Genomic DNA, 22,754 nt, shown 5'->3' with positions numbered 1-22,754 from the left:
GCCACAGTTGTAAGAAATGTGGATTGGGAGTTCCTGAACCAACTGGTCGCTGACAGTGAGTCAGGGGAATGACCTTGCAGCAGGCAGCTCACGGTACCTCTCTCGGAGCCATGCCAGTATAAACGGCACTGGCATCTCTGAATGCTGTTGAAACCATTTTGAGAGATTCCCACGTTGGCCGTTTCTACTGCCGCCTTTGCACCAAAACTTTTGGGTGGGTGAGAACAGAATAGAGTACTCCCTTCTTGTTCCATAACAAGGGCATCTTCGCAACCTAGGCTTGGGACTATCTATATCTACATACAGATATATAGAGGATACGGGCAACTCGTATCTCTTGCCTACATCTCTGTCCATTAGCATCAACGATAGAGATACTTAACTGACTTAAATCTTACCCGCGCCCCCCCCAGCCACACCCATATTAAACCTTAAGAAAACACCGTGAACAAGTTTTAGAAAAAATACACAGCAGCAGCGAATTTTCTGGATAGGTCTGGAAGTGATTTGTAAGAGGAGTGAAGGTAGAATACTTGGTATTTGGACATTTTAATGAATTTTCCCAAATAAGAAAAGAAAAACATTTGCTCGTAGACTTTAAGGTTCTCACAGCATCAGTAAAGCTCCTGACACAGAGCTCCACGCTGTATTTGTATGACATGGAAATTAACAGCAGCAGCAGCAGCAGCGCTGCAGGCTTAGAGTCTACTCTGCGAGCAACAAAATGGCTAGGGGTGCTGTTGTGTTCATTCGAATTCCTTCACCGTTTGTGGGTGGTGAAATAGGTGGATGCCGATATCCCTACCACTTCAGGTATGGTTGCAAACTTCAACATCAATATTAAATTAATGTTCCTAACCGTATTCAAGCTTGTGCCCTCATCAGCTCAACTCCGTAAAGCACAGGCAGGAACCAACAGCAAAATTGGACTGCGTCACAGATGTAACATGACCATCGGCAAAACAAGTGCAGAAAGAGATCATGGCTGTCTCATCAGTCAGAGAGCCTTCCTTCGATATCAAAGAAGAGTAAGACAGTAATGCTTTTAAATTTATGTCGTGAGCATTTGCAATCCCTAACTTCCTTTACCAAATTTTGTAGTCCTTGATCAGTCAAAACTCCCAAGAAAATTGCATGTATTTTGCCAACAGACCCAACGCATTAATGAACACTGCGTCATAATGCCGCACTAAGGCTGAGAGATATCATAAACCCCACTTTACAAAGGAAGGAAACCAAAAGACACAAAAATGAATCAGCTGACACAATGTCACACACACAAGTGTCAGAGGGAGGAAGAAATCACAGCTTGCCCAAGTCCTTTTGCGGCAATACGCAGAACACCATTATGGAACAGTTAGCCATGTACAGCTAACATACAGTAACAATACCATCCCTATGCGCAAAATCGCTACCGTCCTACAGAAATATGCCGTGTCCCCTTCTTAGCCTTGTTTCTTGCCAGTCCCACAGATTTACCTGCTGACAGTAACCTCAATTCCTGAGTAATGAGATTTACAGCTGAAGTTTAACATTGAAATAACTCCTCTTTTATCTCTCTCTCCTTACCCTCCCTGCAGTTAGCCACAATCAAACTATCACTGTGGCAAAAAGATGGTAGCAAAAGGACTAACAACAAATGCATCCCTACGCCGAACACAGATACTCAAAAAGTACGCATATGCCTGAGCAAGTATACCGGCTGCCAGTTGCACCTCCTTCCAAAGGACTGAGAAATGCCATGAAGAAGCACGAGCTTCGCAAATTAATGGGGTCCTCCACCCCACAGCTGCGATGGGGAAAAATGCAAAGATTTGTCCATTCAGACAGCACTCAGTAAAACAGACTCAACCCACCCGTCCTCCATGCAACCGAGCATCGTTTCTTAGTCCAGCTCCTGGCTGTACAGAATTACCTCCGTGGCTGCCTTGTACTGTTCCTATATGTGTGTGTATTTATGCCTGTCCAGCTTGCTGCAGGGACCACCGTTGTTGCTGCTATTCCTGTTGTTCCCCTGCTCTGCGGAACTGGCGCTGCAGGAGGCGAGGATGCTCCAAGGGAGCCAGCTACAGCCAGCGAAGGCTCAGTGAGTCAGGAGGGGTTGTGACGACTGCAGTAAGAGTCTGAAATTCCCTATGGAATCTGGCAGAAAACGAGGGGAGGCAAGAAAGGTGGAGATGGGAAAGAGGAAAAAAAGTGGGGAGTGGCACCTACTGTCTGTTTTCTTCTTCCCCCCCTGTTCCTACCACCGCACTGCCGTTGGAAATGGCATCCTCCCCTCTACGGTACTGCGCAAAGGAATGGAGTCGGGGATAAAACCGCAGCGCGTACGGCCTTTGTAACCAAACAACCGAAATTCGGTCGGGGTGGGTGTCTGTGTGTAAATACAGCCCTTCTTTCTCTCCCTCTCTCTCAGACTGCCGTTCAGAGGACAGGCTGCTGCTGAAGTAATGGAGACGGCGGACGCAGTATGTTTGAGCCGGTTCTGAACCCAGCGGTTGTTGCTAAACAACCGGACCTGACGCTTGAGATGTCAGCAAGTGAGTAATACAGATTAAATGCTTATGCTACCATATCCTTAAACTTGTTTAAGCCTCGATATGATGAAAGGCTATGGAATAATGTTCCCTGCTGTATGAGAAAGCAAAGTTACCACTCCACTGCATAATCGGGAGACTTCCTCGGCCAGAAGGACCAAGCCCAAAGCTGGTTGTGTCCTCAGCACTTCCAGGCAGAGTTGCCATCTTCATTGCTGGTCGCTTTAAGAAGAGAGGTGAAAAAATAGTATAGTAAATGGTTAAGAGAGAAAAATGTTCTCCCCTTCATTTCCTCATGCTCTCTCTGGAGCTGCTCTCTGCCCTCAGTCTCCCATTTATCCTTACCCAGTCCTTCCCAATCCTCCTTCAATCCCTGCTTTCTAACGCTGTTATTTCTTTTGCAAACCTTTACAGACGCGTCACTTAGGGCTGTCTTGATGTTACCTAGCCTGTGGCAAGCTCACCCTTATGCAAACAAAAGCTGAGTTTGGGCAAGAGTCTTTTTCGCTTCTTCAATTATTCCCACGACATGATTTCCAGGTGCAATCCCTGCCCCAAGCAGTTCACAGTCCTGCTAACACTTAACCACCTTATAAGGGAGAAGGAGGAAAGCAAGCAAGCGAGGAGAAAAGCCCCAAACCCCAGTACTTTCCCCTTCCCCGTGGTTTGCAGCTCTGACACGTCATCATCACCACGGCACGGCGAAACGAAACCTCCCCGGCACCCGCCCGGGGCACCCATGGGTGTGGGGTCCGGCGCCCGCCGCACCGAGGAGTTAACGGCTTCTTTCCTGCCTGCTGCCCCTGCCCGAGGGGCACCCAGCGGCCCCGGGAGCCGTGGCGGCGGGCAGGGAGCGGGCAGGGAGCTGCCGGCACTTTGAAGCAAGTGAAATCAACGTTGAGATTTGACACCCAGTCCTCGACCAATCCGGGAGGGCTTTTCACCTGCCATCACCTCCTCCGCCAATCGGACGGCGCCTTTGGGCTGAGAGCCCTCCCCGGCCAATGGGGAGCCAGCTCTGCCACTTAGTTAATGATGCAGCAGTACAGGGAAGACTATCACATGTGAGCTGGAAGGCTGCCAACATGGAGACACGGAGAGAGCAAGGTAAACAACTTTCCAACGCCAAAATGATGACATTTAATCCCTAAATGCTAGCTTCCCGTCTCGACTCATCCTTAACCCCTTTCAGCTGGTGTGGAAGCGTCTGGAAGGCACCGTCTACCTGTCCCCGGTGCTTTTAAAAACTGGACGACATGCCCTGCAATGATCACTGCGTCACCGTTTACCACTTTCCGAACTACGCAGTGACAAACCTCCAAGCTCTGAAACGCAGAGCGCCTGTTAACCCCTCCACCAAACCCTCGCCAACATGCCAGCCTTTAGGGAGACGGGGGAATAAAAAGCCCAAACAAAACATGAAAACAGCAGTCTTTGCAAAGTTGTCATCTCTCCCCCACGACTACTACCCTCCTCTGCAGTACAGCAATGCCGGCAAGAGTGACATTAGTACAACCTGTGCCGTCGTTCCATTGAGAAAACAGCTCTGACGCAGAACAGAGCAATCATACCCAGCCAAAATAATAATAAAGGCACTCTGGGATCCGAACTTGGGGACGCCGGGGGAAAGGGACGCCCTGCAAATAATTAAAATAGGTAGATGCAGCTCAAGCCCCATCCTGATCAAAGGGTACGTACGTGGGAAAGACGAACCGGACCGAAGAGCTCTGCCCGTGCACCATCTGCGCAGTCCTCAGCCCTCTGCTCGCTGTGTAGCGCCGCAGAATAGAAGGTTCCAGAAATTTCCTTTCCGTTAACCCTTTCGCTGTCTGCCCACTCTCCCTCCCCGCGGGATTAAGCGCGCCGGGTCTCCAGCATCGTCAATGGGCGAAGCCTCCTATGCCAACTAAGCCCAAATACGATCTTTAAATGACACTGGATGGTGGCAGGAGCCCACTCCCTGGTGTTGGTGTTACTTCTCTTTCTGGAGCCCTCTCTGCCTCTCTTGCTGCCTCTCTCCCCTCTTGCTGCAGCAGGGCTGTTGCTGGTAGACCTATCGACGGAGCTTGCTCTCTCACTCTCTCGCTGAGCTCTGTGACGCAGCTCTAAATTCTCCAGCCTGCTCCCTGTGTTATAAGAGCGGAACTGCAGCTTTCCAGGGAGCCCGTGCCAGCGGTGCCAGGGCCAGGCAAACCGAGGGGAACGTCGCTCCTGGACTCTGCACCTTTTTTTGGTAATTATTATGTTCCTCACCTCTGTTTCTGTGCTTCCTCCAAGGCTCTCAGCCTCGCATCTCCTTCTCTGCTTCTGAGTCATACTTACTAGGTTAACTCTTTTAGGATTGGTAGTCAGCAATAAAAATCTCGAACAAGCGCAGCTGAAACCACAGCCAACTTTGTGGTGGTTTCTGCTTTAAAAAAACCAAAGCAAATCTTCTTGGCTCTAAAAAACAAAAACACACACGCGCGCACACACACACGTTCCAGTAGAGAGTTAGTGCTTTTTGATTAACTGTTTCGGTGACAGGAACCACTACTTGACTTCCTAAAATGAAATATTTTAGGCCTACATCTTGCAAATACTCAGCAGGCAGTTACCCTGAAGCACAAGGCAACTTAAAAGGAACTGCTCCTGTGAACGAACACAGGTCTTTGGGGCGTAAAAGCATGAGGCTACTGCTGGACCCACAAGACCCTGCTATGCTGGCCGCAAGACATTGATCTGAATTTGGTTCAGCCACTGGGCAGGTGCATGGTGTAAGACAAGGTACTGAAAGTGCTAAAAAGCTATAGGCTCTTCTTAATCTGAACAGTATTAATAAGTGTTCTCACACACACAGATTCAGAATGCTCAGTGTAGGCAGGGGAACTAATAACTGCATTCCTGGAGCCACCAGAATCCAAAAAATCTCTGTCAAAGAAAGTCCACAAACAGCTATGTATTTCAGCACAGCAGGCACCACCAGGCAAGAGAAATTTTGCAGACGGACACTCTCTCCTTGCCTCTGCCCCCTTGCATTAACTCTGGTGCCTTCAGTCAACTTCAGCACCAGGCAGGGGAAGCGGTGCTCTCCCGTCTTGGAGCCTCAAAACCAGAAAATGTGGAGGTGGATCGGCGGTAGATACAGCATCTGGGAGTCAAAGAGAAGCTAATGGAAAGCCAGCGCTGTATGAGGGAGTTCATGCGTCAGTCTGCATATACAAAAGAGCGAGCGAGAGAGCCAGCAGTCCATTTGAAAAACACAGAATCAAGGGAGAGATCACTACTACACGGCTACATCTGCCATTTTAATTCCGGGCTTCAGAGCTGGCTGCAAGCTTTGGGTTTTTCACTACAACCAAAGCTGAAGTAACCACTATTTTTTCTCTTCGCAGCGTCTGAAGAGCCTGAGCTATTTTGGGATTTGTCTGTACTACACTGAAAATGACACCTGTTACGCACAGACACAAATGAGAAGAATTGCAAGCTCCCGGTTTCTCAGATAATGATTCTACAAAAAAAAAGAAAAGGTTCCTATGAGCTCGGGACCTGGGAGAGCAGCGCAGGCTCTCAGTGTGGGGTGAAGGGGATGACCCTTGCGAATTGAACAGTCAGACACAAGTACAAAAAATGTAAAAGGTCCGTTGTAGCTGATGCAAGGGGAAATCAAACCTTCATGTGACCAAAAGAAGTAGTGCTTGATCAACTAAATGCCAAGACATGGTTTCTTATGCAATCAAACCCATGGGACTTCAAGCCTTACATACACACTTTGTGGCCAAAGCTGCAAGCATTAACTACTTCAGTTAATGAAGGTAAAATTGTAAGAGCGCTACGGCTACTTAAATGAGTCAGCCAGCAGTGATACTCGCTAAAGTAGGCCAGTGTTTTATGTGATGTTAAGCTGTCTGTGCTGGTTTCAGTTACCGAAACCTGAGTTATCTCAGAAGCTCCACCAACATGCAGGGTCAGAGCGGATTTTCCGCGTTCCCCGTTCTCCCCGTTAGCGTGTGGCTGATTTACCACACACCAGCACTGTGCAGACAAGACAGAGGCCATCTCGCTGGACCTGCGCGACCCAGCGAAGCTCTGAACATGATTGCGTACGGCACTGGAGCAAGATAAAAGACTCGGAGGCTCAGAAATGGGACAGTTGACTGGTGCCTTTAGCTCACAGCGATTTTGTCAGTCTTGTGGTATATTAAGAAAGTAAAATGGAGCTTTGATTTATTTCAAATTATATCTTTTTGGTTGCTTTCAGGGGAAAGGCAGCATTTATTTTATGGTTTACTTTCATTTGAAAATGACCAGCCATGGAACATTTCTAGCTTTACCTGACTGTAAGTATTTACTTTTTGGTGGTACTCAGGCTCCCAAGAAGATTCAAAGCTGCACCGCACTGGGAAACACTCAAGTGCGCAACTAAGAAAACATGGCACAATGGAAAGCTTCAGCACTTGAAACTGAATAATGAGGCCCAAAAAAATAAAGTCGTCTTCTCACACAGTTAAGTCAGTTCAGTGTTGGACAGGCTTTGGCATTTTCTGTGAGCTGAAGTAAGGAAATAGAGGCTGTGGTTCCATGGTAGAAATCTGTGCTGCTTTTCTGGTTTAAGTGGAGCCCATGTACACGTTTTGTTACTGCCTTCCCCCCCCCCCGCCTCCAAACTCATCTAAAAACAGGCAAAACTTTGGTTTTGTAAAAACTGACTACGAGGAAGCAAAGTCCCGGGCTAGAAAGCAAGCCTGGGAATGGAAGTAATCCACGACCATGGTGGGAGGCAGGGGAGATCAGTCTCACCAGGCAAATGCGGTGTAAGTATCCATTCCAAAGTGAGGGGCGACCCGACTACAACTGTGCCATGGGTGCTTACAGTGTTGATAAAAAAACAAAAAAGTTTCGATAGTGCTAGACAATGTAATAAGATGTCACAACTTACAACTTGAACGGTTCAGGCTGGATGTTCGGGGAAAAATAAATTTCTTAGGAGGGTGGGAGGGATTGAACCCCCAGCCGTCACTACCAAGTCTACCGTCAATTAACAGTTTCCCTCGGCATCATGAAAGGATCAGGGAGCAATTCGTCAGTGAGCAGAGGAGGTGTGGGCTTGCCACTGCTTATATGCCAAACTGTACGTAAAGACGCATCCTCAGTTCCGTGGCATCTCCCATGCTATTTTCTGCTATCATGCTACAACGACTTTAACAGCAATAACTTACGAAGTCTGACGTTACAAAACTCTACACACATCGGTACTGCGGGTGATAAAATAACCTCGGCCATCCACTGAGGAAGGTCCTTGGTCTTTTTAATGACGAACGAAACCCCCCTGGTACCACCCGCACTTTCAGCTTCCTGCTGGTGAAGCCTTGGCTCAGGTTTCAGTTTAAATGCCATCGGCCACACCTTCCGCCGACTACAGGAAACTGCGATTGTTAAAATCAGGGCATGTTCCTATTTAACTAAAAGGCTGAGATCAAATAATCCAAAGGCCTCGACTACGCCAAACAAATTCCTGGCCAAGGCATAGCAAGTCTGTGCAGCTGTAAATCTGTAACCCCTCGACCTCAATATCCGTGTAAATGACGTCTCGGCACATCATCTCGGGGAGCGGTTGGTAATAAACAGAAGGAGCAAAGAATCGGGCAGAGGTGGACAGGGGAATGTAAAAGTTAACAATAACGCTTAGCACAACGTTCTTCAGTTTACCACCCAAAAGTCCCGAAAGTTCCTTTAAAATGCACAATAGTAGGTTTTTCAAATGCTGACGTGGGACAGCTCTTTTCAAAAATGTGAAATTTGTCAGCGCTACCTCTTCCTCACAAAACGCTTGCAACCTCAGTGAAACGATGTTTTCCAACAAAAATCTATTTCAGCACAGAATTCCCAGCCAGCTCCATTCAAGGAGTATCAGCAGAAACAGTAACACGACAGCCCATCTGCCAGGACTATTTCCCCAAACCCTCTCACCAGTCAGAGGGCGATTAATGTTTAAAATTTTCTTTTAATCTGAATGTTGTACTAGTAAATGGTCCTTAAAAAAAATCCTACTTGATTCTTTGCTATAGTAAAACAATTGTCTACACTGACCGCAAATAAAGAAGTAATGTTAGTTGTTACCTACAGGAACTGGTAAGTTTTTAATGTTTGTTTATTTAAAATTGATACAATTTTGCATATGGGAAGGCTGAAAAATAAACGTTAAATAATTTGACCCACATTGTATGTGGAATCAGGGTCAATGCTGATATGGAAATTCGGGAGTTCCTTGCTCCCAGATTTTACTCAAGTTGTGCCTCTTGCTTAATTATAGTCCTTACTGCACAGAAGGCCCCCAGTCAATTAGCGAGACGTAAACGTCATCTGAAACAGAAGCTGCCAGAACAGTGTGGCTTTGAGAGGAAATTGATAGGAAATTATTTCGAGGAGGTACTTTCTTTCATTTTTCAAAGAAAAGCAGAAATAAGACATTGAAGTCTTCCTTCTATTCTCACACGTACATGGATGACAACAACAGAGAATCCGTGGTTTTGCAGTGCTGTCCTAACAAGTCACCAGGACATGCAGACTTCCAGGAAACTGGAGACTTGCAACTCCAAAATAGGAGTATTTGCTAACACAGCTACCAGAGTCCATGAAGGGATATTCTACGTGATGTACCACGCGTCAGGTTTTGTTCCACTGTGACAACAGAAAAGTTACAGTCACAACAAACATTTAGGTTTAGGTTTTTTTCAGAAAGGTTTATTGTTTGCCAGACAAGTTTCGTTAGCGAATGCCAGAGAAATCGCTTCTGCAATATTTTCAGCACTGCCTATTCTTTGCCAGCCCAGTGCATACACACGCTGTTATTCTCACTGGGGTCCCAACCCACAGGAGGAAGAGCAGGCAGACGTATAAATAACAACAAAAAACCCTTCTGAAACAGTTTTAAAGGTGATTCCCTGTGCCTGCTTGGGTCTGCACAACTGACTGCGCGCAGAGATTGGGGTGGGGGGTTTTTCGTAGTCCTCTTTGGGGGGGTGGTTCAAGGGAACTGGATGGAATAGCTGGTGTTGAAATCAAAAGACTGCAAAGCCAGAGGTGTGGGTTCGTTCCCAACAACTGTTGGGGATGTGCTGGCATTGGGTAGTCACATTTGCATAAAACGCTTGCATTCTTCATGCAAGCCTAGCCCACGCAATAAAGCAGGCACTGAAATGGAAACCTGCAGGTGAAAACCTAGCCCTCCCTTTGAAAAGCTGGAGTCCTGGAATTTGCCCTGTGAAGTCTAAGAAAATCCCAGCTGGAACTGCCGAGATCCTTTCCAAAGACGTGGCACCACATTAACATACAAGCTGCTTCAAAGCAGAGCTTATGCCCTGCGTTGAAGCCGGGTTCAAGGTATTTAGCATCCTCAACCGACAGCTCTGCTTACTCTGCTTGCTGTCTTGCAGCATTCCTGGTCAGCACAATGACAAAAAAGCTGCCCGGAGGTTGGCGTGGCGGCTCCCCCGGACCCCCGGCCGCTCTGCCTGCGGCGGGAGCGGGAGCAGTGGCAGCCAGGCTCCCCGAGCTGCAGGTTTTGCTCAGTTCCAAATCTAAGGAGCCAACAGCGCTGAGACAAAAGTAATTATTTCAGCTATTAGCTGCTAAGAATAGAGCCGGCGGGGGTGCTGTGCATGGCTGAGGTGCACTGACAGCACAGTCGGAGGTAGCAGGGATTGCAGTGGAAGCACAGAAATAGCCATTCGCTACGCTCAGCACTTTGAAGCTTCATGAGTCACCAAAATACACGGCGGGGGGGGGGACGGACAGGTGGGGTGTAGAGGAAAATGCACCCTGCCCCTACGTGTAAAGCAGAACATGCCCCTGGGCTGATTGCTGTATTTTCTGGGAGAGAACAGCGTTTTGCTGAGGAGCTTGTTTTTTTCCTAAGGAGAGCATCTTCCCAGTCACGAGGCAGTGGACCACCCTCACGCTTCCCACCCATCGGAGAGCACGGCTGTAGCAAGGAAAACTTCAAGTAGACCTGATGCCCGTACGCTGCTTAAAGGTACTGTTCCCCTGCCCGGGGAGGGACACGGCCCTCGGGGAGGCACCGCGGCCGCTCCTTCCTCCCACTGCCCCGGTGCCTGGCCCCCCTGGCCAGTCTCACCTGGGGCATGAATAGTTGCAAAAGCCAAACATTACCCGGGGCGGGGGGCAGCGGGATGGAGGAATCTATCGATCTCGAGCCAACTGTGTTTCACGGTGTTTCCCTAACTGCTAATCTTACTTGAAGTTCCCTTTACAAATACATTATAAAAGGTTAAACATATGAACAGCAGGTATTTAAATACAGGATCAGTGAACGACCAGGTGCTCAGCTGGCTGTTCATCGACATCTTTAACATCTTGTCCTGATGCTATTTAGCAAAAATCGTACTGGTATCACTACATGTTTTTACTCAGTATAGCTTGGAAGAGGCGCTTTTCCTTCCGTGCTGGTTGTGCAGCCCAGGGTACAACACATTCCTGATCTATGACTATGTTTCCAAACTACATAGTAAAATGAATAATAATGATAGTAAAAGTTGTACAACTGTTTTTTACGCAGCAACCTTTGTAGTGCTGGATTTTCCAGCTATTGTACATGGGGAAAAAAAGTTATTTTGTTAAAACCACCGTGCCCGGCCAAAACAAAACCAAAAAACAACAAACTCAGGGTTTAAAAGAAAATTTTCATATCAATCCTGGGTGCAACTGCAGAAAGAGTCAAGCTAGCTAAAATTAAACATCTCAGCTAGAGCATGGACAGGGCACCAGCCAGCTTGCTAAAAATAGATTAATCCTAATTACAGCCACACTTCTGCTTTTTCAAGGTTTCCCATTTCACGTGGGGACGCAGAGGCTGTGAATGGAGAGGGGGATTGGTGCCCACTGCGGCGGGAGAGGGGACGGGGGGCGCGTGCCGCCCGCTATTGCGTAACCCCGGGAACACGCCGTCCTCCGGCGGGAGCGACGGGAGCGACGGGAGTGACGGGAGTGACGGCAGCGTCCCGCCTCGCCAGGCTTTGGCTGCCCGGCTCCAGCTGATCGGCGCAGGCTTAACTCGGTGACCAGCCCTGGAAATCTGCTCTCCCCAGTGAGCAAAACCAGACTACACCACGGAAAACGGGGTTTCAGGTAATGTGTGCTTTGCTGGTTAAAGATTTAAACATCGCCACCTTCCTACCGGCTCCCTGAACCACTGGCAGCCCCGGGGGAGCTCGGCCCTGTGCCAGAGCTGCCCAGCGTGGTTAAAACCCCCCGGGGCGGTGCCGTGCGCCAGTATGTCCCGTAGGAACTGCCATAAATCCCTATTGGTTTTATTTCCTCCTGGACGACATTCACACAGAGAGCTGACTTACGATCTCGTAAGCAGAATTACAAAATGTTTAGTATGAAATAAACATATTTAAGCCTCTGCTTTCAAATTACGGTAGTTTATTTCTCCCATAAAGCCTATAAACTATGGAAAACAACTATTTTCCCACCCTAAAGGATGTATATTAATTACCAGTTTAAATATTTAGCCAGAAAATTTATCGCTTCAGCTATAATAACTTAGTTTTGTTTTATCAGAAACCAGGAGTTAATGCTATGTTTTTTCCTTTCGTTTCTGTAGCAGCAATCACTAGGTAAGCACAAGGGCCCCTCTGCTTGAGATGGATCTCGGGCTGCACACATTGCTGCTGCTGCTGCTGCTGCTGCAAAAAACAGCCAGCGACTGAAAGACCTTCTAGCCGGTAAAACAAAGGAAAAATTCATCAAACACTCCTTCAGTATCTTGGATTTACGTAACTGAGGAACAACTCTCCCGCAAATACAGGGGGAACAGCACGAATTTCATTTAAGGTGATCGACTGAGCCTGTTTGGATGTTTTAGAAAAAAATAAAACAAGTCCCGATGAACGTTAGAACACAGCCATCACAAAGGGCAGGATCTGAAACGCCGACAGCATCGCCTCCAGGGCTGTCAGCCTGGCAGGTTGCACTGCGTGGTGGTACGGTTTTGGACTCTGGGTGGCACGGTGCTGGTCAGCTGCCTCCCCCCGGGAACACGGACGCTTACAGCCTGGCTGAGCGGCGCTCGGAGGACAGGGGAGTTGGGAAGAGGGTATCTCTCTGGAAAATACCTTGTTAGCTTTGAGCAGAACTGCCACTTCAGTAAATAGTATTTTTACTTATAGCTCATCAGAAAAGATTTCATTTTACGTTTTTGAGATTCATTTGCCCTCTGCACTGAAAGGCAGATCCAGGATTTGGGGCTTGCTTTTTGTATTTTTAATTAAAGGAGAAAGACACGCTGCAGAACAGCTGGTACCTTTGGGCTGACGGGCACTCACCTGGGCTGACAGAAATTCGCCTGCACATCCCTGCTTTGATCTCCACAGAAGGCAGTCCTGTGGCTCAAGCCTCCCGTATCCCAGCTGAGTTTGTAGCAGAGATTTTGGCTGTCCCGCTGTCCTGGTTGTCAGTCTTGCTGTCACCTCTCAACTCCCCGGAGTTACACCCTGGGTACAAGAAAATCTCCCATTAGAAGTTTCACCAACCTTAATATGACAAAGCAATATTTTCCAATTGGGAAATGAATAAACAGGGAAAAATTTGTTTATAGACATTCCTAAGCAGCTTTCTTAGCATTACTGTGCCACCAGCAGACCGCATCCGAGAGCAGACCTCCTCCTTTTCCCCACTGCTTTACGGGATGCACCTACAGAAAGGTAGCGATGCTGCGTGTGTGCAGAGAGGCTTGGCCGTGACTTAGAAACACCTATGGATACGAGGGCACATCTCACTGGATGCATGTGTCTGCCAGCCCCTGCCTGGAGTGACTGCTTTTATAAGCATAGCGAGAGATTGGGAAATCTGCTGTGATTCATACGAATCGCTTCAGTCCCCACTCCCGCCCCCTGCACAGCACCCACGAGTGCCCGGGAGCTGCCAGACGCACGCAGAGCGAGCACCACGCCTGCCTGCAGCTCGTATCCCAGAGTATTTAAAACTTGATACCACAAATTATTTGCCCTTTTGTGAAGGATTCCCGAAATGCTTTTTATTTTTACTACTGAAAATTATCATATTCAGAGTGGTTTCATCAGCTCAGCTGAATAAACCGACACCGTCAGTAACCGTGGCGTTTCGCTGTTCCTGCTGGGTTTGGTGCTGGCAGGTACTGGCTGAGGGTTATCTCTGCCTCTTGTCTCAGCCTTGAAACTGGGATTGTAAATTATTTTGGCCAGGGATAAACTGTCTTTGCTTGTACAGCACTGAGCCGCACTGGCCTCTGGGTCTCAGCTGAGGCTTCTAGATGCTTCTAAAAATAAGTAATTACAAGCTACTATCTTTTAAAAATACTTGTATAAAGGAGGGAGCGTGAGGAGTCTCCTTCCGCAGCTGTTTTCTCCTCAAACTGCCAAGAATTTTTTTTTTAAACCTTCTGAACTGTGTCTTTTTGGTCAGTTCTATTCTGTAGCCTTTCATAAAACAAGGGTATGCAACAGTTTAAAAGTTAGGATGGGTATTTTGTACTTACATAGCAATAATAATTTGAAAACCACTAGTAAGTTCTAAAATCTAAGCGATTAATGAAATAAAAATGAATCTCAAAAATATTTTTATGCACGAGTTGATTACTCTTCCCAGCATGGAATTATTTTGCAAACAAATCTAAATTAGAGGTTGAGCTTTTCTTTTTTTTTTCCCCTAAGAAAAAATAGATATTGTCAATTTTGGAGATACTTTGGTTTTTTCTTACTTGGCCAATTCTGATTAGTCACATTAGTCCCACTGTAGATTTTTTTTTCTCTTTCCAGAATGGGAGACCTTTGTTTTGAGTGATTCCTTTGTATAATTTGTAAAGTAGAAAACAAAACACTAAACATTACAAAACAAAACAGATGAAAATACTTTCAGCTTTGCTCATGTTCCTGCCAACTATTTTCCTTTTTAAAAAAAAAAAACCCACACAAAATAGCTCCTTCTCAGCCCGTACAGGACCGTATCGTTTTACTGCTTTAAAGGGGAAAGGAGAGCTGAGGATTAGCTCTCAGTCTGCTGGAAGGGCCTAAGAAATGGCAAGGACTGGTTTTAAGCCTCTAAGCCAGCTTCTAATACTATTCCTCCCCCCAGAAAACAAGGCAGTAAGAATATATTGTGATGAAGGTACAAACTTTTAAGACTTCTTTAAATACCTATTTTGAACAGCACACCAAAGCCATATTATTGAGAGATTGATAGCGTGAACGCAATTTATTTGCCCATTGACTGCGCTGGACATGAGCCTCCGCTCTTTAGATCCGTTCCCACAATGTCACTTTTCATTCCTTAGGGCTGGACCATCAAAATGACGGCTGCAATACTTCAAAAGCCAAGAGTGGTATTTCCAGCAGGCCCTTTACCTCCTCTTCACTGATACCTGTGCACGTGCAGTTTCTCTCTTTGGGAGACGGTAATAGCTTGTGCACGGTAACAGGCAGAAATCAGCCTGGCAGAACCGACCTCCAGCCGTGCAGTGCTGCAGGTTACTGTGAAAGAGAAATAGCAGCATCCCAAAGCGATTTCATGGAGCTTCCAAAACCACCTGTGAGTAACAGCTCTGCTTGGGGTAGAAACTTTTTTTTTTTTCTTTTATTTTCACTCCAGGCTTCATTTGTCCCTTTGTTTGCCTGGGAGGTTTTCACCGAGTCCCGAAGACGGTCATGTTCTGGGGACACTCAGAACTGTTGCATGGCTGGCTGGTCCATCAGAGCCTGTATCAGCTCCAGCCCTCCGGTCCAGCTGAAGATATCTACTTTGCCTCCAAGATGAAACGACAGTGACGGTGAGGTGTGTGCCTGACTCTGAGAATTCCTCTTAAATATTCAGAGCGTGAAAGCTCAGAAAAATCAGAGCTTACGTAAGGCCTTAAAATTTGGGGCGCACCAATAAGTAATAAATAACAGGTCACAGGGCTGAGACGGGCTCCTTCTGCCAGAGTCTTGCAGGAGGCTGCCTTACCCCAACCCCAGTTCCATCCCTGAGGCTGTTGCACACAATGATTTCTCTTTGGCAAGTTTCGGGAAGTTTAACCTACAAACTCGGGGCTGGGTGGGGACTCGGGGAGTTGTGGTGGCCGCCACTCCAGCTTTCACTGTCTCAGGTGTGTGCAAAATGACGTGGGATGTTGTGCTTCATGCAACGCTGGCCCGAGTTAACCCGTAGCCCTATTTTCCATCTGTAACCATGGCAACCTGAGTTATCTTGCAGAGGTACCTGTCACCCCGTGGTAGTAACACCCTGCTTGTCACAGCCGAACCTACAGTCCCACCGCTGGGATTGTCCATGTGCACATCCCAGTTGCCTGAAACTGCAAAGAACCCCCCCCCAAAAGCGAGGTGGTGTTTGCAGGATCACCGTTTCCAGTGCAGTTCTGGCGGAGGCCGAGTGGGAGGTGGGGAGAAGGCAGAGGAAGAGCAGGAATGCCGGAGCAGTTCAGGCACAATCCCAGCTCTTGGCAATACAGTCAGCTCCTTGGCAACGGGAGGAAGGTGTGTCAGGGTGGATGGGACACAAACACGCCGGCTCCAGCAACAGCTCCAGGAGAGAGGAGCATCACCACTAACGCGGCTCATCTAATTTTGCCATGGAGCACTTGAAAGGAGAATGAAGTAACAGCTGGAAAGAGCCGGAGGCCCGAGTGCGTTACACAGCAGCATGAGGGCCTTTGCTGTCCATTTTTATAAAATACTTTTCATACAACAGCATTGAGTTTAATTGTATTCAAGAGAAAGTTGCCTATACTGACCCTCTGCCTACACAGCAATTTCTCACATGGAGAAGGAAGATGGCTGGTACCATGAATGGAGAGAACAAATTTGAGGGTTGGACTAGATGATCTTTAAAGGTCCCTTCCAACCCAAACCATTCTGTGATTCTATGATTCGAAATGCCTCGGCCATTTAGACTATCTTGCAGGACTTCACGGTTGCCACTCTTCAGGAGGTACTGTCCATCTACTTGATCAGAGCAACTGTTATCCCTCAAAAGAGGAACAGGCCTTCAAATTTTCTGAGACCTAAATCATTAGAAAGGTTTTATAAGACTTTGCTGTCTTTTTTACAAGACACTGCTGCACTTGTACACTAAATTACCAGTACTGAGAAGCTGAAGAGTTAAATCAGAATCAGAGAGATCCAACAGATTCTCATAAAGTCTTTAAAATCAAGATAAGGGGAAGAGAGGAATCTATCTTAAATAATGAAAAAGACATAGATTCTAAAATTATTATTGAATGGATTCTTAGTAGTAATATTAGAAGAAAAGTCATTTCTAAGCAGTCAGTGACTGCTGAGCTGGCAGTCCTACACTGTAACTATGATAGTCCTGGTTGCACGGAGGCACCAAGACTTTAATTCCAATTAGTTTTACATTGAGTGTGTCACCCCTCACACGAAGGAGGACAGAAAACACATCTCTATTATTTTGTAAACATACAAACATGGTTTCCACACTCATTTCAGTATTGCACTATAGTACTAAAGAGGTCAGTTTCATCTCTGAGGAAAAGAATTGCATAGAAAAGTAAAGGCTGGTGCAAATGAGCTATCAGGAATTACCCACACGTGAACAGAGTTGCCCAGGAGATGCGGTGGGCACCCAGGGACAGGCTGCGAACCATCAGGGACCAGCAGCCAAAGCAGCGCATGGAGAACAGTGTGCGTGAGGAACAAAAAAGCGAGATGTCGGCGGATGGTGGTAATTCCGCTTCCCCGTGCAACGACACGAAGAATTGCTGCATGGTTTGGGGTGGGAAGGGAAGCTGTGATTCCAACAGCAGCACATGCATTAACCTTGCTGCTCTGTGTTGATCAGTTTTCCTACAGTCCCCATCCGAATATAATCCAGTAATAGAGCTTTTCTCCTTTTGAAAATGCTGTCTGGTGTTTCTGCCCACATTTGTAGGATGTTTAGTTTTCGAAGAGGTACATCTATGGCAGGGTAAAAGGTCCAGGATATTCATTAGAATTCAGGAGTCTGTGAAATGGGAGCTGGTGCAAGAAAGTGTCTTCTGGCATTTGGGGTACCCCATTTCAATCGTTGATAGGGTGAGAAGAGAGGTGCTCAAGAGGAATATAGGGAAGCAGACTGGATATGACAGGTGAAAATAAGGCCATCAGATGTGCACATCAATGAGCCAAGAATGACTGAGACCTAAATCCCAGTCTTCCCTCTGACACATGCTCTTTCATCAGGGCTACCTCCCAGGAGCTCCAGCGTCCCAGAGGGTTTGCTTTTCAGCCTCTCTCGTTAGCATTTCCCTCTGTGAGATGTAACAGACGCTTTCTGCAACGTCGTTCTGGAGATCTGCAGCTCTTTGCTGGAGATGGAGCATTTCTTCACCTCTCAACTGCAGGTAAAGGTGAAACATGTACGAGGTCACCGGCAGGAGAGTCCACGATGCCCCAGCTTGTGCGGGTAAGCATTTGGTTCTGCACAGCCTCGACACCGAACCCGCCACCCCCGGGGATGAAATCTGGGTTATATAAAGCCATTCCTGCCTCGAAACGGTGAGGTTAAAATGAGGTTGTCCAAGATGAGAGCTGCCTCAGGAGAACGATTCGCTGCCTGCACCAAACTCTGAGTACAGGTGAAAACTGAAACGCTCAGTGCTCAAATATACATAAACACACCGGCCAGGATGCTGGGAGCTTCTTGAGCACTCAGTGTGTTTGCAAATGTTCTGGAAAATGAGTATGCAGTGAGCTGGCAATGTTTGGAGAGGATACAAAATCAGTGAGGTGCATCCATGGTAAAACAGTGAGGAGTAAAGGAAGGATCTCATGATGTGCAGTGCTGGGGAAAAAATTAACTGATTAAATTCAGAATTTGTAGGTTCAGAGTGATAGGTTAAAAAAACCCCACCAAACCATAACTGAACATATTCAAGTGATGGATGTGGTGTTACTCAGAAGTTCACGGAGAGCTAGCTGCAGGATGTGGGAAGGAGTGCAGCTACCTGCCATGCCTGTATGCTCCTTCCCTGGGTGCTCCCTACCAGGCACCGTGAAAGGCAGGCTCCTGGCATGATGGATTTGCACAGTCCCAGCAGGGCAGGGCTAATTCTTATACTCGCATCATTCCATTTAAGTGACAAACTGTACCAAGCAGGCAGCGTGACGGTCCACAATCACAGAGCACTGTGAGACTGTAGGATGCCAGATAAACACACCAGAGAGAAGTTTTATGCTGTATCTAACCACAGTTCCTACTCATTTCACAGCCCAGTATAGACAGCACTGAAAACTGCACAATTAAAGCATTTTTAAAGGGTGCAAAGCCTACATTATTCCTTCTATCAGTGCTGTATGAAAACAGCCAGCTGACTGGTATGCTGTGGAAGGGCCACCACATGAAAGTGGACCCAGGTAAGAAAGTATAGGACTGTAACAGAAATGCTAAATCATACTTTAAAGGCAGGTGTTTCTTTTCCAGAATACTAATGTAATTCTTACAGCACAAAGAACAAAAGCTTCCTTCTGTAAATCCATTTCACAGAGACCACGAGATGGGGAAATCTATCACGCTTAGGTAACTGGCGTCGGAAGGAGCTACTCTCAGTGGCCCAGCGTCAATGTATCGGTGAGCTTCGATGCTGGAGATTTAGTAATTCAGTAACTGGAGAGAATGGCAGTGATGGAGACCACCAAAACCAACACGCAGATGCCTCACAGCTTTGGACCATCGCAAAGAAAGAGACAGAAGGCATGTTATCAAGACCACACAAGTTTGTTTGAGATGGACCTACTGCCTTCTCATAGCATGGGGAAAAAAAAAAACACCTGACTTTCCATCTCCATGGTAACTCCTTCCTCCAAAGCACTTTTAATGCAATTTGTTTCCTGTTCCTCTAACTTCTTTGATGGCTTTAGAACAGAGCAGTCGAGGCTGAAGTGCTGGTAACACACCTACAGCAGGACAGTAGATGAGAAACCATGTCTTTGTCTTTGACAGCAAGTGACGAGTTGAGCTTCTGTCCCCTCCAAGGAGATACCTGTGTTACCATCACTAAACTGGCTATGTGCAGAATGATTCCTGACTGCAGAAAAAAGCCAAAGGCAAATTCTCTGCAGAAGACAGCAGGAGAGGATCAACACCGCTCCAGCCTCTCTCCTTGCAGGAGTTGGTATACGAGTTATACAAGTCACTTCTAGTAGAGGTCCCATCTCAGGATGGATCCCTATGTCTGTATTCCAAAGGGCCTTGGTTTGTGATGGTAGTATTACTGTAGATAACTACCCGTGCTGGCCTTTGCTGCTCTTAGCATCCACACACCCTTTCGTGTTACTGCTCTTTCCTGTTCATCTTAGAGGCCAGCCAGGGTGAGAACCCAGAAGGGCCAGCCAGGGCGATGCCATCTTATAAAACCCTGCTCCAGTCTGACAGAGTGATACTATGAAAGGGAATTAGCCTGAGTACAAATATTCACTCAAATGGACCATGAACACAGCCGCAGGACACTTTGTTAGCAACCGATAATGTAGGTAAGAAGCATTTTGTCAAATGGGCAGGACATGTCTGAGTGAAAGAAACTTTAGCCTCTTAAATATTGAAGTTCCAAAATTAAACCCTTGTTTATATAACGACTGGGTCACTGCTGCAGAACATGGGAGTTTGCAGCATTGTACCAAAAAAGGCCCTACGAAACGCAGACCTTCATATAGGGCACTGAGTCTCCCGCAGAAGCAGACTGCAGCGTGCTGCTGCTTGCCATGGGGGCTTTCTGCTCTTCTCTGTCTCTCCCAGGCCTCCCCCCCCATTCATGTCCCCACCTGATCCACCTGCTCAGCCGGCACCGCACCATCTTGTGCAAGAATCGGGTGAGCTCCCATCCACGGCCGGGCTCTGCGCAGGCAGGGGGGCAGCACCGGGGAGCCCCATGCAGCGAAGATGCTCGCGGGTCGCTGGTGCCATTCGCCTCTGCAGGGAGGGGGATCCTGGTACCTGAAAGCAAAGGGCTGCTTTGAGACTTAACCCTGAAACTCAGATCCTCATCCTTGCTGCTGGATGGATGGGGTGGAAAAGCAGGGGTGTTGCTGCTGGCTCCTAGCTAAGCGTGTTAAAAGTCCATCCTTGGCGTGTTTTCCAAAACTGTCCTTCCTTTGCACTGTCCTCTTACACTGAACACAGTCAATTTGCAGGCCACGAGTTGGATTTTGTGGATTTAAACAATGATGCGAACTGTATTTTTTCCTTTTCAGAACAAGGAATGAAACTGGTAGTGAAGACAAGAAGTCTGCAGTCACTCCAGAAAACAGTCGCATATCCCTGCTGCTTTAGGTTGGCTAGTCACAAATACCACCACAGCAAACTACAAGTAAGAAAATTTACTCACAAAATATAGAAAATAACTTTATGGAGCTTCCCTGCTGCAGAGTATCTTTAAAAAGCCTCCTACAAAGCCTTTTACCACATTACCTTTTACCACACACCTTTATTTATTATTTTTTAAGAAAAGAGCATAAAAGAACTTAATCCAAACTAAATATTTAACCAAACAGCAATTAACTAACAATGATGAATGGTAAACAGTCCTAGTCCCACGCTAAACTGGAACTTTAAAGCCCGTTTATCTAAGCTAAAGCTGCTCAAGGGGAAAGGCAAGTTTATTGAGTAAACTTTGTCTCAGCCACCTCGCTATTAAAACAGTCTACAAACAGAAACTACATCATATATTCTGTGAGAGGGAAAAAAAGGGAGCAAGAACATAACAATCCATCGCATGGAAGTTACAGTGCTATATGGAGCACTTATCCCTAAATATAAAAGCAGAGACAACATGAAGCTGTAAAGCTGCCGCTTCCAACTCCCGTGGCCTTGTGTTAAAATAGAAATAAGTGAGGGACCCCTGAAATGCCACCCGTTGTTCCCATTTGGCCTAGCACAGTCATTCCCACGTACCCACTAGGAAGGAGCGAGCCTGGGCAGAGCTGCCCAAGGTTTTATTCACATGGACCCCTTTGTTGAAGTGTAACGGAATTAGCTGCTGCTGCTTCTCATTATTATTATTATTATTATTATTATTATTATTATTATTTAAATCATCCTCATCACTCTGGGGAAGCAGACCGGCCCGGGGGAGAGGGGGGCCGTGCCGAAGCCCTCAGCCCCCCCTCGGCGTGCACCCCCCCCCAGCCCGGGCCAGCCCAGGGTGCCTCCGGCGGAGGGGGGGCCGCTGGAGCCTGGCTCGCCTCTCCCCCGCGCCCGGAGCCGGCTGCGGTCGGGGGGCGCCGGCGGGCAGCCGCCGGCAGCGCCCCAAGGCGAGGAGCGCTCGGCGGGGGTCAGCCGCACCCCCCCGGAGAGGGCAAGGGCGGCGGCGGCGGCAGCGGGCGGGGATGGGACCGAGACGCGCGTGGGCCGGTGCGTGGGATGCGCACGGGACGCGCGCGGCCCCGGCCCCGCCGGCCCCGCAGCCCCGGGCGGCCCCGCTCCCCCCCCCCCCCCGCTCCCCCGCCGCGGTACCTGCCTGGTGCGCAGCATCCCCGCGGCTCCCGGCGCGGCTGCCCGCGGCTCCCGGCCCGGCCCGTTCCCGGGGAGGGGGGGGGGAGCGCAGCGGCTGCCGGGGCTGCCGTTGGCTGGGGCGGAGCGGCAACGGGGGCGGGGGAGGCGGCGGGCCCCCCCCCCCCGGGCTCCCTGGCCCGGGAGGCGGTCGCCCCCTCCGGCCGCCCCCGCCCGGCGCAGCGCCGCGGGCCCGCGGAGCCAAGGTCACCCCGCGCTGACTACAACTCCCAGGAGGCAGCGTGTGTCCCCGAGGTGGGGGGCCGGGGGGGGGCCGGCTGAGGGGCGAGGGGTTCGCCCCGGGCTCCCCCGAGGTGCCTTCTCCCGGCACATGGCGGCATTTTCCTCTTCCTTCCCGTCGGACCTGGGGCGTCCCGACCCAGGGAACGGCAGAGAAATCTTTCAAAATCCTGCACGGGAGAGACAAATCTATTTCGGGATTTTCTTCAATAAAAAAGCAGCAGGAGGAGAAATTAATTTCTAAAGGTTGGTTTGAAAGTGCTTCGTGTTCCTTCCAGGTCTGCAGCTACTAGGTGTGTTTACTGCGCATCTCCGTGGCCACCTTCCAGTACCTCCACAATCATTAGTGGGTATTACTCCCTCTTAGGAAGCAGGGGGATAATCATTCCCCATTTAACGGATGGGAAACTTGGCACAGCACAGATTAAGTGATTTGCTGACAGGCACATAAGAAAATTG

The 22,754-nt window shown here is 48.2% G+C and overlaps 2 long non-coding RNA genes across 5 annotated transcripts; one reads left to right on the top strand and one right to left on the bottom strand.

Annotated features, from left to right (window-relative positions):
• Positions 1-418: 418 nt before the first annotated feature.
• LOC143170188 (uncharacterized) lies at positions 419-22,073 on the bottom strand. Of its 4 annotated transcripts, XR_012997013.1 has the most exons (5): positions 22,024-22,073; positions 20,330-20,501; positions 12,866-13,033; positions 2,654-2,759; positions 419-2,142 (listed from the first exon to the last, which is right to left on the bottom strand). It is a non-coding gene; the product is annotated as an uncharacterized LOC143170188 (long non-coding RNA). The 4 variants fall into 4 exon arrangements; XR_012997011.1 differs by lacking the exon at positions 419-2,142 and having other exon boundaries at positions 2,527-2,759; XR_012997014.1 differs by lacking the exons at positions 419-2,142; positions 2,654-2,759 and adding an exon at positions 8,684-9,197.
• On the top strand, positions 2,490-8,641 carry LOC143170189 (uncharacterized). Its single transcript, XR_012997015.1, has 2 exons — positions 2,490-2,540; positions 5,912-8,641. It is a non-coding gene; the product is annotated as an uncharacterized LOC143170189 (long non-coding RNA).
• Positions 22,074-22,754: the final 681 nt, after the last annotated feature.

The sequence above is a fragment of the Aptenodytes patagonicus genome, chromosome 22 (genome assembly GCF_965638725.1).
Source record: "Aptenodytes patagonicus chromosome 22, bAptPat1.pri.cur, whole genome shotgun sequence".
Taxonomy (NCBI): Eukaryota; Metazoa; Chordata; class Aves; order Sphenisciformes; family Spheniscidae; genus Aptenodytes; species Aptenodytes patagonicus.
This window is presented reverse-complemented; position numbering and strand designations above follow the sequence as displayed.